The following is a 13,330-nucleotide window of genomic DNA, read 5'->3' on the forward strand; positions in this document are numbered from 1 at the left end:
TTGGATGCAATTTCAAAAACAAGAAAATGATCTCAGTTCACTTCTGAGGCAAACCATTCAATATCATGGTAATCGAAGCCTATGTCCCGACAGTAATGCTGAAGAAGCTGAAGTTGAACCATTCTATGGAGACCTGCAAGACCTTTTAAAACTAATACCCAAAGAAGATGTTCTTTTCATTATAGGGGACTGCAATGCAAAAGTAGGAAGTCAAGAAACACTTGGAGTAACAGGCAAATTTGGCCTTGGAGTACAGAATGAAACAGGGCAAAGGCTAACATAATTTGCCAAGAGAATGCACTGGTCATAACAAACACCCTCTTCCAACAGAGAAGACTCTACACATGAACATCACCAGATGGTCAGTACCAAAATGAGACTGATTATGTTCTTCATAGCCAAATATGGAGACACTCTATGTAGTCAGCAAAAACAAGACCAGGAGCTGACTGTGGCTCAAATCATGAATTCCTTGATCTTGAAGAAAGTGAGGGAAATCAATAGACCCTTCAGGTATTACCTAAATCAAATCCCTTATAATTATGCAGTGGAAGTGAGAAATATTATTTAAGGGGCTAGATCTGGTAGAGTGCCTGATGAACTATGGACAGAGGTTCATGACGTTGTACAGGAGACAGGGATCAAGACCATCCCTAAGAAAAAAAATGCAAAAAAGCAAAATGGCTGTCTGAGGAGGCCTTACAAATAGCTACAAATAGAGAATTGAAAAGCAAAGAAGAAAAGGAAAGATATAAGCATTTAAATGCAGAGTTCCAAAGAATAGCAAGGAGAGATAAGAAAGCCTTCTTCAATAATGAGTACAAAGAAATGGGGTGGGGGGAATAGAATGGGAAAGGCTAGATATCTCTTCAAGAAAATTAGAGATACCAAGGGAATATTTCCTGCAAAGATGGGCTCAATAAAGCACAGAGATGGTAGGGACCTAACAGAAGCAGAAGATATTAAGAAGAGGTGGCAAGAATACAGAGAACTGTACAAAAAGATCTTCGTGACCCAGATAATCACAATGGTGTGAACACTCACCTAGAGCCACACATCCTGGAATATAAAGTGAAGTGGGCCTTAGAAAGTATCACTACAAACAAAGCTAGTGGAGGTGATGGAATTCCAGTTGAACTGTTTCAAATCCTGGAAGATGATGCTGTGAATGTGCTGCACTCAATATGCCAGCAAACTTGGAATACTCAGCAGTGGCCACAGGACTGGGAAAGGTCAGTTTTCCTTCTAATCCCAAAGAAAGGCAATGCCAAACAATGCTCAAACTACCACACAATTGCACTCATCTCACATGCGAGCAAAGTAATGTTCAAAAATTCTCGAAGCCAGGCTTTAGCAATACGTGAACCATGAACTTCCAGATCTTCAAGCTGGTTTTAGAAAAGGCAGAGGAACCAGAGATCAAATTGCCAACATCCGCTGGATCTTTGAAAAACAAGAGAGTTCCAGGAAAACATCTGTTTCTGCTTTATTGACTATGCCAAAGCCTTTGAATATGTGGATCACAATGAACTGTGGAAAATTCTGAAAGAGATGGGACAACCAATCCCCATCATCTGCCTCTTGAGAAACCTGTATACAGGTCAGAAAGCAACAGAACTGGACAAGGAACAATAGATTGGTTCCAAACAGGAAAAGGAGTATGTCAAGGCTGCATATTGTCACCCTGCTTATTTAACTTATATGTAGAGTACATCATGAGAAATGCTGGGCGAGGTGGTAAGCTGAAATCAACATTGGCAGAAGACATATGAATATCCTCAGATATACAGATGACTCCACCCTTGTGGCAGAAAGTGAAGAAGAGCTCAAGAGCCTCTTATGAAAGTGGAAGAGGGGAGTGTGAAAAAGTTGGCTTAGAGCTCAACAGTCAGGAAATTAAGATCACGGCATTTGGCCCCACCACTTCATGGTTGTACATTAGAGTGGCATGAGGCAGAGAAGCCAGCAAACCTGGTGTCTCCTCACTCTCCTTAGCACAGCCCTGCTTAGCTCTCCTTAGTGGAGCCGTCCTTGGGCAGTTCTCCTTAGCTTCAGTCTTTGTGCATGAGCTAGAAAACCTGTTCAACATCCTTGAATGCTTGGAAAGTTTTATCATAAAGTGCTGGGGAAAGTACAGAGCAAATAAAAATGAAAAAATGCACATGATGTATAATTTCAAATTTTAAAAATATGAGCTGAAAAAAGATGTGGAGATAGGCTAAATATAGTGTGTTCAGTCCCTTGCTCGTGTCTGATTCTTTTGCACCAGGCTCCTTTGTCCATGGAATACTCCAAGCAAGAGTACTGGAGTGGGTTACCAATCCCTTCTCCAGGGGGTCTTCCCAACCCAGGGATCTAGCTCCTGACTCCTGCATTGGCAGGCATGTTCTTCATCACTGAGCCACCAAGGAAGCCCCAAAATAGTAACTCTTGTGAAACTAAACATGCCTTTTATTTACATTTTCATACTCTGTGTGCTGACCAAGTTCTATTACTAATATCCACAGACCTCATTTTCCATCATAAAAGTTGCATCACCTTCCCTCTGGCCCCATCTAAGTGGGAAGTCTTGGTGTATTAGCTACAAAAAATGTCCACCTTTTTGAATGTTTGGAAATTTTTATGATAAAATGCTCGAGAAGTACCGAACAAGGTACAGGCATGAAGCGTATTTCCAATGCTAAAAATATGAGCTGAAAAATGATGGGGGGAGGAGGGGAGTGGACTAAAATATGAACTGTGGTGAAAGTAATCGTGGTTTTTACTTACTTTATCACACTCCCTGCACTGGCTAAGTTCTTTCCCCAATAACCACAGTCTACATTGTCCATAATAAAAGTTTCATCACCTTCGGTGTGGTGTAAGGGAGACAGGCCTACTGGGCAGCAGCATCTTTTTGCTTGTGTTCCCCTCCTCATTCTTGGCTTTGAGCACACCTGCTGGGACTCCCAGAGTCCTCCAATCTCAGCTCTAGAGATGTGTCCCCATTGGCTTCTCAGGGCTGAGTAAGTCTATTGCCCACTCATCTGTTTTTAGTCCCAGGTGCAGCCCCACCCATCTTGGCTTCATCTTGGCGCATCATGGTGCTACATGCCTTACTTCATTTTTTCTCTTTACACACACACACACACACACACACACACGAGGCTAATGTAAAAAGCCTTTGGAAAAGTACATGTGAAAAGGCAGCCAGGTGAGTTCAGAGTTGTCCCCCCTCCTGAATCTTTTAACCACACACTCTAGCGTCCTTGAGTTTTTGTCTGTTATTTAAATTTTACTTTACGTGATTTTTGAAGCTAAAAAGGAAAATGTTACATAACTTTCTTTTTAGTAAAATTCCTGCTTGGGTCAATAAACAGTTAATTATAAAATGACAATTGAGAAATATTTGGAAGAGAGCTAGCAAAAGATTCATTTACCTAATTTATGCAGAGTCCAAAGTTAAAATAAGATGATAAATCTAATATTAGAAAAACATGAAGTAAACAAAAGGTACAAAGAAATACAAATTACCCAGGAAAAAAAAGAAAGAAAGGAAAATTACCAAAAAACAGGAAGACATTTTGAAGTTAATTGGTAATAATTAAGAATATTATCTGATAATAGTAACAAAATGCAAACCAGAACAATAATGAAATATGATTTCTCACCAAGAAAATTGCAAAAACTTCAATAAGAAAGTTGAAAGATATCAAAATTTTCTGCTGAATTGAGGATGAGACTAGAAAATGAGGGCTCATGCATTTCTGTGAAAGTGTAAAGTGATGAAACTTTGAAGAACAATGTGACAGTGTCTAGTAAATTTATAAATGCATGGCCACTTAGCCAGACCCTGTTTGGAATTTACATTGCAGAAATATTTATGCAATAACACCAAGATTATATATATATATGATGTTTACTGCAATATCTTCTTTCCCCTATCATCGTGGAAAATCTCTTTGAGCTCATTCCCCCGCTGCCCTTATCCCATGCAAATCCTGTGCTCAGTTCTATAAGTATAGATGAGTTTGACCTCATCTAGACCTTCCTATGAATGGAGCCTACAGTAGGTACACGTGTAGTAAGTAGCTTTACAATGTGTTACTTTCCGCTATACAGAAAAGTAAATCAACTGTGTGTATCTGTGTGTGTGTGTGTGTGTGTGTCGCATTTTAAAAATTTCCTTTCCAGGTAGATCACCAAAGAGCACTGAGGACAGTTTCCTGTGCTACACAGATGGTCTCATTAGTTCAGTTCAGGTCAGTCACTCAGATGTGTCCGACTCTTTGCGATCCCACATACTGCAGTACACCAGGTTTCCTGTCCATCAACAACTCCCAGGAGTTTCCTCAAACTCATGTCCATCGTGTCAGTGATGTCATCCAGCCATCTCATCCTCTGTTATCTCCTTTTCCTTCCATCTTCAACCTTTCCAGCATCAGGGTCTTTTCCAGTGAGTCACTTCTCATCAGGTGGCCAAATTATTGGACGTTTAGCTTCAGCAACAGTCCTTCCAATGAACATTCAGGACTGATTTCCTTTCGGATGGACTGGCTGGATCTCCTTGCAGTCCAAGGGACTCTCAAGAGTCTTCTCCAACATCACAGTTCAAAACATCAATTCTTCGGCCCTCAGCTTTCTTGAAGGTCCAGTTCTCACATCCATACATGACTCTTGGAAAACCCATAGCTTTGACGAGACAGATCTTTGTCAGCAAAGTAATGTCTCTGCTTTTTAATATGCTATACAGGTTGCTCATATATGTAACTTTTAATTTCATGGCTGTAGTCACCATCTGTTGTGATTTGGGAGCTCCAAAAATAAAGTCTGTCACTGTTTCCATTGTTTCACCGTCTATTTGCCGTGAAATGATGGGACCTGATGCCACGATTTCAGTTTTCTGAATGTTGAGTTTTAAGCCAACTTTTTCACTCTGCTCTTTCACTTCCATTGAGAGGCTCTTTAGTTCTTCTTCACTTTCTGCCATAAGGGTGGTGTCATCTGCATATCTGAGGTTACTTATTTTTCTCCCAGCAAACTTGTTTCCAGCTTGTGCTTCATCCAGTGTGGCATTTCACATGATGTATTCTGCATATAAGTTAAATAAGCAGGTTGACAATATATAGCCTCAGTGTACTCCTTTCCCAATTTGAAATCAGTCTGTTGTTCGATACTCAGTTCTAACTGTTGGTTTTTCACCTGTATACAGATTTCTCAGGAGGCATGATCCACACAGTCAAAGGATTTGGTGCAGTCACTAAAGCAAAAGTCAATGTTTTCCTGGAACTATCTTTATTTTTTTGATGATTCAGAAGATGTTGGTAACTTGATCACTGATTCCTCTGCCTTTCTAACTCCAGCTTGAACATCTGGGAGTTCACGGTTCACGTACTGTCGAAGCCTGGCTTGGAGAATTTTGAGCACTACTTTTTCCTAGCCTGCGAGATGATTGCAAATGTGTGTTAAAAAGCAGAGACATTATGTTGTCAACAAAGGTCCATCTAGTCAAGGCTATGGTTTTCCCAGGGCCCATGTGAGATTTGGACTATAAAGAAAGCTGAGCACCAAGGAATTGATGCTTTTGAATTGTGGTGTTGCCGAAGACTCTTGAGAGTCCCCTGGACTACAAGGAGATCCAACCAGTCCATCCTGAAGGAGATCAGTTCTGGGTGTTCATCAGTGGGACTGATGTTGAAGCTGAAACTCCAATACTTTGGCCACCTGATGCAAAGAGCTGACTCATTTGAAAAGGCCCTGATGCTGGGAAAGATTGAGGGCAGGAGGAGAAGGGGACAACAGAGGATGAGATGGTTGGACGACATCACCGACTCGATGGACATAGGTTTGGGTGGACTCTGGGAGTTGGTGATGGACAGGGAAGCCTGGTTTGCTGTGGTTCATAGGGTTGCAAAGAGACAGAAACAACTGAATGACTGAACTGAACTGAACTGATAGTCTGAACATTCTTTGGCAGTACCTTTCTTTGCAATTGGAATGAAAACTGACCTTTTCCAGTCCTGTGGCCACTGCTGAGACTTCCAGATTTGCTGGGATACCGAGTGCAGCACTTTCACAGCATCATCTTCTAGGATTTGAAATAGCTCACCTGGAGTTCCATCACCTCCACTAGCTTTGTACAGCATGATGCTTCCCAGTGCCCACTTGAATTCACATTCCAGGTTGTCTGACTCTAGTTGAGTGATCACACCATCATGTTTATCTGGGTCATGAAGGTCTTTCTTGTACAGTTCTTCTGTGTATTCTTGCCATCTTTTCTTAATATCGTCTGCTTCTCTTAGGTCCATACATTTTCTGTCCTACATTGTGCTCATCTTTGATGAAATGTTCCCTTGGTATCTCTAATTTTCTTGAAGAGATTTTGTCTTTCCCATTCTAGTGTTTTCATCTGTTTCTGTGCATTGATCACTGATGAAGGATTTCTTATCTTTCCCTGCTATTCTTTGGAACTCTGCTTTCAGATGTGTATATCTCTCATTTTCTCCTTTGCTTTATTTTCTCATTTCTCTTCTTTTCTCAGCTATTTGTAAGGCCTCCTGGGAGAACCATTTTGCCTTTTTTTTTTTTTTTTTTTGGCATTTCTTTTCCTGGGCAATGTCCTTGATCACTGCCTCCTGGACAAAGTTACAAATCTCATTAGTTATCAAGACATTATTCTCCAAAATGTAAAAACAGCTCTTGTAGGACAGTATCAATAAAAGAAAAAAAATAAAAAGATGGGGAGATCTAAATGGACATTTTTCTAAAGAAGACATACAGATGGTGACAATACACATGAAAAGATGATCAACACGACTATTAGGGAAATGCACATCAGAACTGCAATGAGGTATTACTTCACACCAGTTGGAATAGCCATCACCAAAAATTCTACAAAAAATAATTTCTGGAGAGTGTGTGGTGAACAGGGAACCCTCTTGCACTGTTGGTGGGCATGTAAACTGGTAGAGCCACTATGGTGAACACTAGGGGACCTCCTTAAGAAAACTAAGAAAAGAATTACCATATGACCCAGCCACACCACTCCTGGGCATATTCCTGGAGAAAACCTTAATTTCAAAAGATACATGGGCTTCAATCTGCATTGCAACATTATATACTGTAGCCAAGACATGCAACATTTTAAAAATCATAACGAAAATGGAAAAAAAAAGAAAAACAAATATTGAAGTAATCAGTCTCTAAACAGGGGATCCAATTACTAGGTATTTGTAAAACTGAAGGCTTAAAGACATGACTGAGTGACTGAACTGAACTGAACTGAACTGAACTGAAAGGCTTAAAGATAAGCTAACCAAGGAAGAGAGTTCCAGAAAAACATCTATTTCTGCTTTATTGACTATGCCAAAGCCTTTGACTGTGTGGATCACAATAAACTGTGGAAAATTCTTCAAGAGATGGGAATACCAGACCACCTGACCCGCCTCTTGAGAAATCTGTATGCAGGTCAGGAAGCAACAGTTAGAACTGGACATGGAACAACAGACTGGTTCCAAATAGGAAAAGGAGTACGTCAAGGCTGTATATTGTCACCCTGCTTAATTAACTTATATGCAGAGTACATCATGAGAAACGCTGGACTGGAAGAAACACAAGCTGGAATCAAGATTGCTGGGAGAAATATTAATAACCTCAGATATGCAGATGACACCACCCTTATGGCAGAAAGTGAAGAGGAACTAAAAAGCCTCTTGATGAAAGTGAAAGAGGAGAGCGAACAAGTTGGCTTAAAGCTCAACATCCAGAAAACGAAGATCATGGCATCTGGTCCCATCACTTCATGGGAAATAGATGGGGAAACAGAAGAAACAGTGTCAGACTTTATTTTTTTGGCCTCCAAAATCACTGCAGATGGTGATTGCAGCCATGAAATGAAAAGACACTTACCCCTGGAAGAAAAGTTATGAGCAACCTAGATAGTATATTCAAAGGCAGAGACATTACTTTGCCGACTAAGGTCTGTCTAGTGAAGGCTATGGTTTTTCCCGTGGTCATGTATGGATGTGAGACTTGGACTGTGAAGAAGGCTGAGCGCCGAAGAACTGATTCGTTTGAACTGTGGTGTTGGAGAAGACTCTTGAGAGTCCTGGACTGCAAGGAGATCCAACCAGTCCATTCTGAAGGAGATCAACCCTGGGATTTCTTTGGAAGGGATGATGCTGAAGCTGAAGCGATAGTACTTTGGCCACCTCATGCGAAGAGTTGACTCATTGGAAAAGACTCTGATGCTGGGAGAGATTGGGGGCAGGAGGAGAAGGGGACGACAGAGGATGAGATGGCTAGATGGCATCATGGACTCGATGGACGTGAGTCTGAGTGAACTCTGGGAGATGGTGATGGACAGGGAGGCCTGGCGTGCTGCGATTCATGGGGTCACAAAGAGTCGGACATGACTGGGCAACTGAACTGTACTGAACCAAGCAAGAATCAAGGATCAAAACCAAGTTGAATGTTAGCATTCAAATAGCACAAAAGAGGAATTTATATTAAAAGAAGTACCTTATCTCCCCATTACAGGAAGTCAGAATTCGGAGCCAATGGTAAAGTGAGATCATAGGTGATTGTTTTCTCTTTTTTTATGTTTTTCTGGCAACTTTACATTTCCTGGTATAAGCATGTATGAATTTTTAATAAAGCTAGCCAGTATCTTTTCCTACATGTGAGGAATATATCTGGATTTTATTAATTACATACATAAGCATTCTTCTATAGCTCCAAGAGAGGGCAGGAAAAGCACAGTAAGTATTTATTCATACACACATTTACATATGAGAGAATACATCTGGATTTTATAAATTTCATTCACAAGCATTCTTTTTTTTTTTCTCCAGGAGAGGGCAGTGAAGCACAATAAATATTTATTCTTACCCATACACACTCTGCAGTCACTTGGACTGCAAGGAACTCAAACTAGTCAATCCTAAATGAAATCAGTCCTGAATATTCACTGGAAGAACTGATACTGAAGCTCAAACTCCAATATTTTAGTCACCTGATCCAAAGAAATGATTCATTGGAAAAGACCCTGATGCTGGGATTGAAGGCTGGAGGGGAAGGGGACGACAGAGGATGATGGTTGGATGGCATCACCCTCTTGATGGACACGAGGTTGAGCAAGTTCCAGGGGTTGGTGATGAATAGGGAAGTCTGGTATCCTACATTCCATGGGGTAACAAGAGTCAGACAAGACTGAGTGACTGAACAGAACTGACTGACATATACATACAAAATCCTAATATAGCCTCAAAATCGACGTACTATCCCGAGTGGTATACTAAAGATATTTTAATAATATAGTCATAAAAATAACAACAGATGAATATCCCTGCTGCTAAGTCGCTTCAGTCGTGTCCGACTCTGTGTGACACCATGGATGGCAGCCCACCAGGCTCTGCCATCCCTGGGATTCTCCAGGCAAGAACACTGGAGTGGGTTGCCATTTCCTTCTCCAATACATGAAAGTGAAGAGGGAAAGTGAAGTTGCTCAGTCGTGTCCGACTCTTAGCGATCGCATGGACTGCAGCCCACCAGGCTCCTCTATCCATGGGATTTTCCAGGCAAGAGTACTGGAGTGGGGTGCCATTGCCTTCTCACGGTGAATATCCCTATGTACGGTTAAAAGGATCCAAGAATCTGAACAGCTACAACAATAAGGCGTTTTGAGGGAACATGCACGGACTGAGAGATGATCATACTAAGTGAAGTGAGAGATGATCATACTAAGTGGACTGAGTTACACAGAGAAAGACAAACACCAAAAATCACTCAGAAGTGGAATTGAAGATATGACAGAATGAACATATGTATGAAACAGAAACACCCTCATGGACTTGGAGAACAGACTTGTGGCTTCCAAGCCAGAGAGAATAGGGGAGGAAGAGACTGAGGTTAAGGTATATAAACTAGAGTGTATGGAATGGATGGACTAGTTACTTCTGTAGAGGACAGAGAATTATATTCAGTATCCTATGATAAGTCATAATACAAAAGAATATATGTGCAACTTCCCTGTCAGTCCACGCTTCCACTTGAGGGGATGCAGGTTCCCCTGCAGGGAATCCCTGGTCAGGCAACTAATGCTGCATACCACACAGAGTAGGCAAAAGAAAGAAAGAAAGAAAAACCTAAATAAAAGAATGTGCACACAGAGAGAGAGACACACACACACAATGTACATATACACATGCGTGTGTATAACTGAATCACTTTGCTGTAAAGCAGAAAGTAACACATTGTAAATCAACTATGCCTCAATTAAAAAGTAACATGACTGGGGAAAAAACGGATTGGTGTATTTCACTGTATATAAAGTTTATATCCAAAGAAAATTGCTGTAAACAAGCACGGCTCACTGCTTAATGGCAGGCTTGCTGAAATACCTATGGAGAGACATACCGATGCCTGCAATTTACTGGAAAATGCACCAAGGAAATAGACCGATTGATGATTGTATAGAAGGGTGGACAAATGGATAGAATGGTGACAAAAGAAGTGTTGTAAAACAGGTGCAAATACAAGGCCCTTATATGTTCTGTCTACAAGAGACCCACCTCAATCCAAGGGACACATACAGAGTGAAAGTGAAGGGCTGGAATAGGATATTTCAAACAAATGGAGACCAAAAGAAAGCAGGAGTAGCAGTACTCATATAAGATAAAATACACTTTGAAATAAAGGCCTCGAGACGATACAAAGAAGGACACTACATATTGATCAAAGGATCAATCCAAGAAGAAAATATAGCAATTATAAACACGTATGCACCCAACATAGGAGCACCTCAATACATAGGGCAAAGGTTAACAAGTATGAAAGTGTAAATTAACAGCAACACAATAAGAGTGGGAGACTGTAATACCCCACTCACACCTATAGATAGATTAACCAAACAGAAAATTAACAAGGAAGCACAAACTTTAAATGATACAATCAACCGGTTCAGTTCAGTCACTCAGGTGTGTTCAGATCTTTGTGACCCCATGGGCTGCAGCATGCCAGGCCTCCCTGCTCATTGCCAACTCTCAGGAGCTTTTTCAAACTCATGTCCATCTGGTCAGTGATGCCATCCAGTCATCTCACTCTCTATCATCCTCATCTTCTCCCACCTTCAATATTTCCAGCATAAGGGTCTTTTCAAATGAGTTATTTCTTTGCATCAGGTGGCCAAATTATTGGAGACTCAGTTTCAACCTCAGTCCTTCTGATGAACACTCAGGATTAATCTCCTTTAGGATGGACTGGTTGGATCTCCTTGCAGGCCAAGGGACTCACAAGAGTCTTCTCCAACACCACAGTTCAAAAACCTCAGTTCTTCAGCACTCTGTTCAGTTCAGTTCAGTCACTCAGTGGTGCCTGACTCTTTGCGACCCCATGAATTTCAGAAGACCAGGCCTCCCTGTCCATTACCAACTCTCGGAGTTCACCCAAATTCATGTCCATTAAGTCGGTGAGGCCATCCAGCCACCTCATCCTCTGTTGTCCCCTTCTCCTCCTGCCCTCAATCTTTCCCAGCAACAGGGTCTTTTCAAATGAGTCAGCTAGTCACATCAGGTGGCCAAAGTATTGGAGTCTGAGCTTCAACATCAGTCCTTTCAATGAACACCCAGGACTGATCTTACGATGGACTGGTTGGATCTCCTTGCAGTCCAATGGACTCTCAAGAGTCTTCTCCAACACCACAGTTCAAAAGCATCAATTCTTCAGCACTCAGCTTTCTTCACAGTCCAACTCTCACATCCATACAGCTTTCTTTATAGTCCAACTCTCCCATGACCACTGGAAAAACCATAGCCTTGACTAGATGGACTTTTGTTGGCAAAGTAATGTCTCTACTTTTTAATATGCTGTCTAGGTTGGTCACAACTTTCCTTCCAACGAGTAAGCATCTTTTAATTTCAAGGCTGCAGTCACCATCTGCAGTGATTTTGGAGTCCCTCCAAATAAAGCCTGTCACTCTTTCCACTGTTTCTTTATCTATTTGCCATGAAATAATGGGAACAGATGCCATGATCTTAGTTTTCTTAGACTCCTAGCTTAGCTATCCTTAATTAGATCTCGTTAACATAGCTCAACTCTACTTAGTGTTGCTCTCCTTAGTGAAGCTCTCCTTAATTAACTCTAATTAATTAGCCCTCCAGTCACTTCAGACTTCCTTAGCTTAGCCCTCCTTAGTTCAGCTCCCCTCAATTAAGCTCTCCATAAGCTCCTCTTAGCTCAGCAGTCCTCAGCTTAGCTCTCCTTAGTTTTCCTTAGTTTATCTCTCCTCATCTAAGTGTTCCTTAGCTCTCGCCGGCCCAGCTCTCCAAACCCCAGTTCTCCTTGCTGCTGCTGCTGCTGCTGCTAAGTCGCTTCAGTCGTGTCCGACTCTCTGTGATCCCATAGATGGCAGCCCATCAGGCTCTCCCATGCCTGGGATTCTCCAAGCAAGAACAAATCTCCTTAACTCAGCCTTCCTTATCCCTCGAAAGTGAAAAGTGAAAGTGAAGTTTCTTCCTTGTGACCGACTCTTTGAGACCCCGTGGACTGTAGCCCACCAGGCTCCCCTGTCCATGGAATTTTCCAGCCCAGAATACTGGAGTGGGTTGCCACTTCCTTCTCCAGGGAATCTTCCCAACCCAGGGATCGAACCCAGGTCTCCCATATTGCAGGCAGATGCTTTACCTTCTGAGCCACCAGGGAAGCCCAAGCCCTCCTTAGGTCTCCGTAGGTTTTCCCTCTTTAGCTCAGCTCTCCTCAGCTCGCTCTCCATGCTGCTGCTGCTGCTGCTGCTGCTGCTGCTAAGTCGCTTCAGTCGTGTCCGACTCTGTGCGACCCTATAGACAGCAGCCCACCAGGCTCCCCAATCCCTGGGATTCTCCAGGCAAGAGTACTGGAGTGGGTTGCCATTTCCTGTTCCAATGCGTGAAAGTGAAGTAACTCAGTCATGTCTGGCTCTTAGCGACGCCATGAGCCTCAGGCCAGCAGGCTCCTCCATCCATGGGATTTTCTAGGCAAGAGTAATGGAATGGGGTGCCATTGCCTTCTCCATCGCCCTCCATGCTGCTGCTGCTGCTAAGTCGCTTCAGTCGTGTCCGACTGTGCGACCCCATAGACGGCAGCCCACCAGGCCCTGCGGTCCCTGGGATTCTCCAGGCAAGAACACTGGAGTGGGTTGCCATTTCCTTCTCCAACGCATGAGAGTGGAAAGTGAAAATTGAAAGTGAAGTTGCTCAGTTGTGTCCGACTCAGCGACCCCATGGACTGCCGGGGTCCCGCCCCGGTGGATCCAGGGTGATTCGAAGGTGGGGGGACGGAGTCAGCGTCTTTGGAAAAATACATATTTAATCACAAA

The 13,330-nt window shown here is 42.3% G+C and overlaps 1 pseudogene; it reads left to right on the plus strand.

Annotated features, from left to right (window-relative positions):
* Positions 1-373: 373 nt before the first annotated feature.
* LOC138929835 (craniofacial development protein 2-like) overlaps positions 374-13,330 on the plus strand; it is a 42,544-nt pseudogene continuing 29,587 nt past the window's right edge.

The sequence above is a fragment of the Ovis canadensis genome, chromosome Y (assembly GCF_042477335.2).
Source record: "Ovis canadensis isolate MfBH-ARS-UI-01 breed Bighorn chromosome Y, ARS-UI_OviCan_v2, whole genome shotgun sequence".
Classification (NCBI taxonomy): domain Eukaryota; kingdom Metazoa; phylum Chordata; class Mammalia; order Artiodactyla; family Bovidae; genus Ovis; species Ovis canadensis.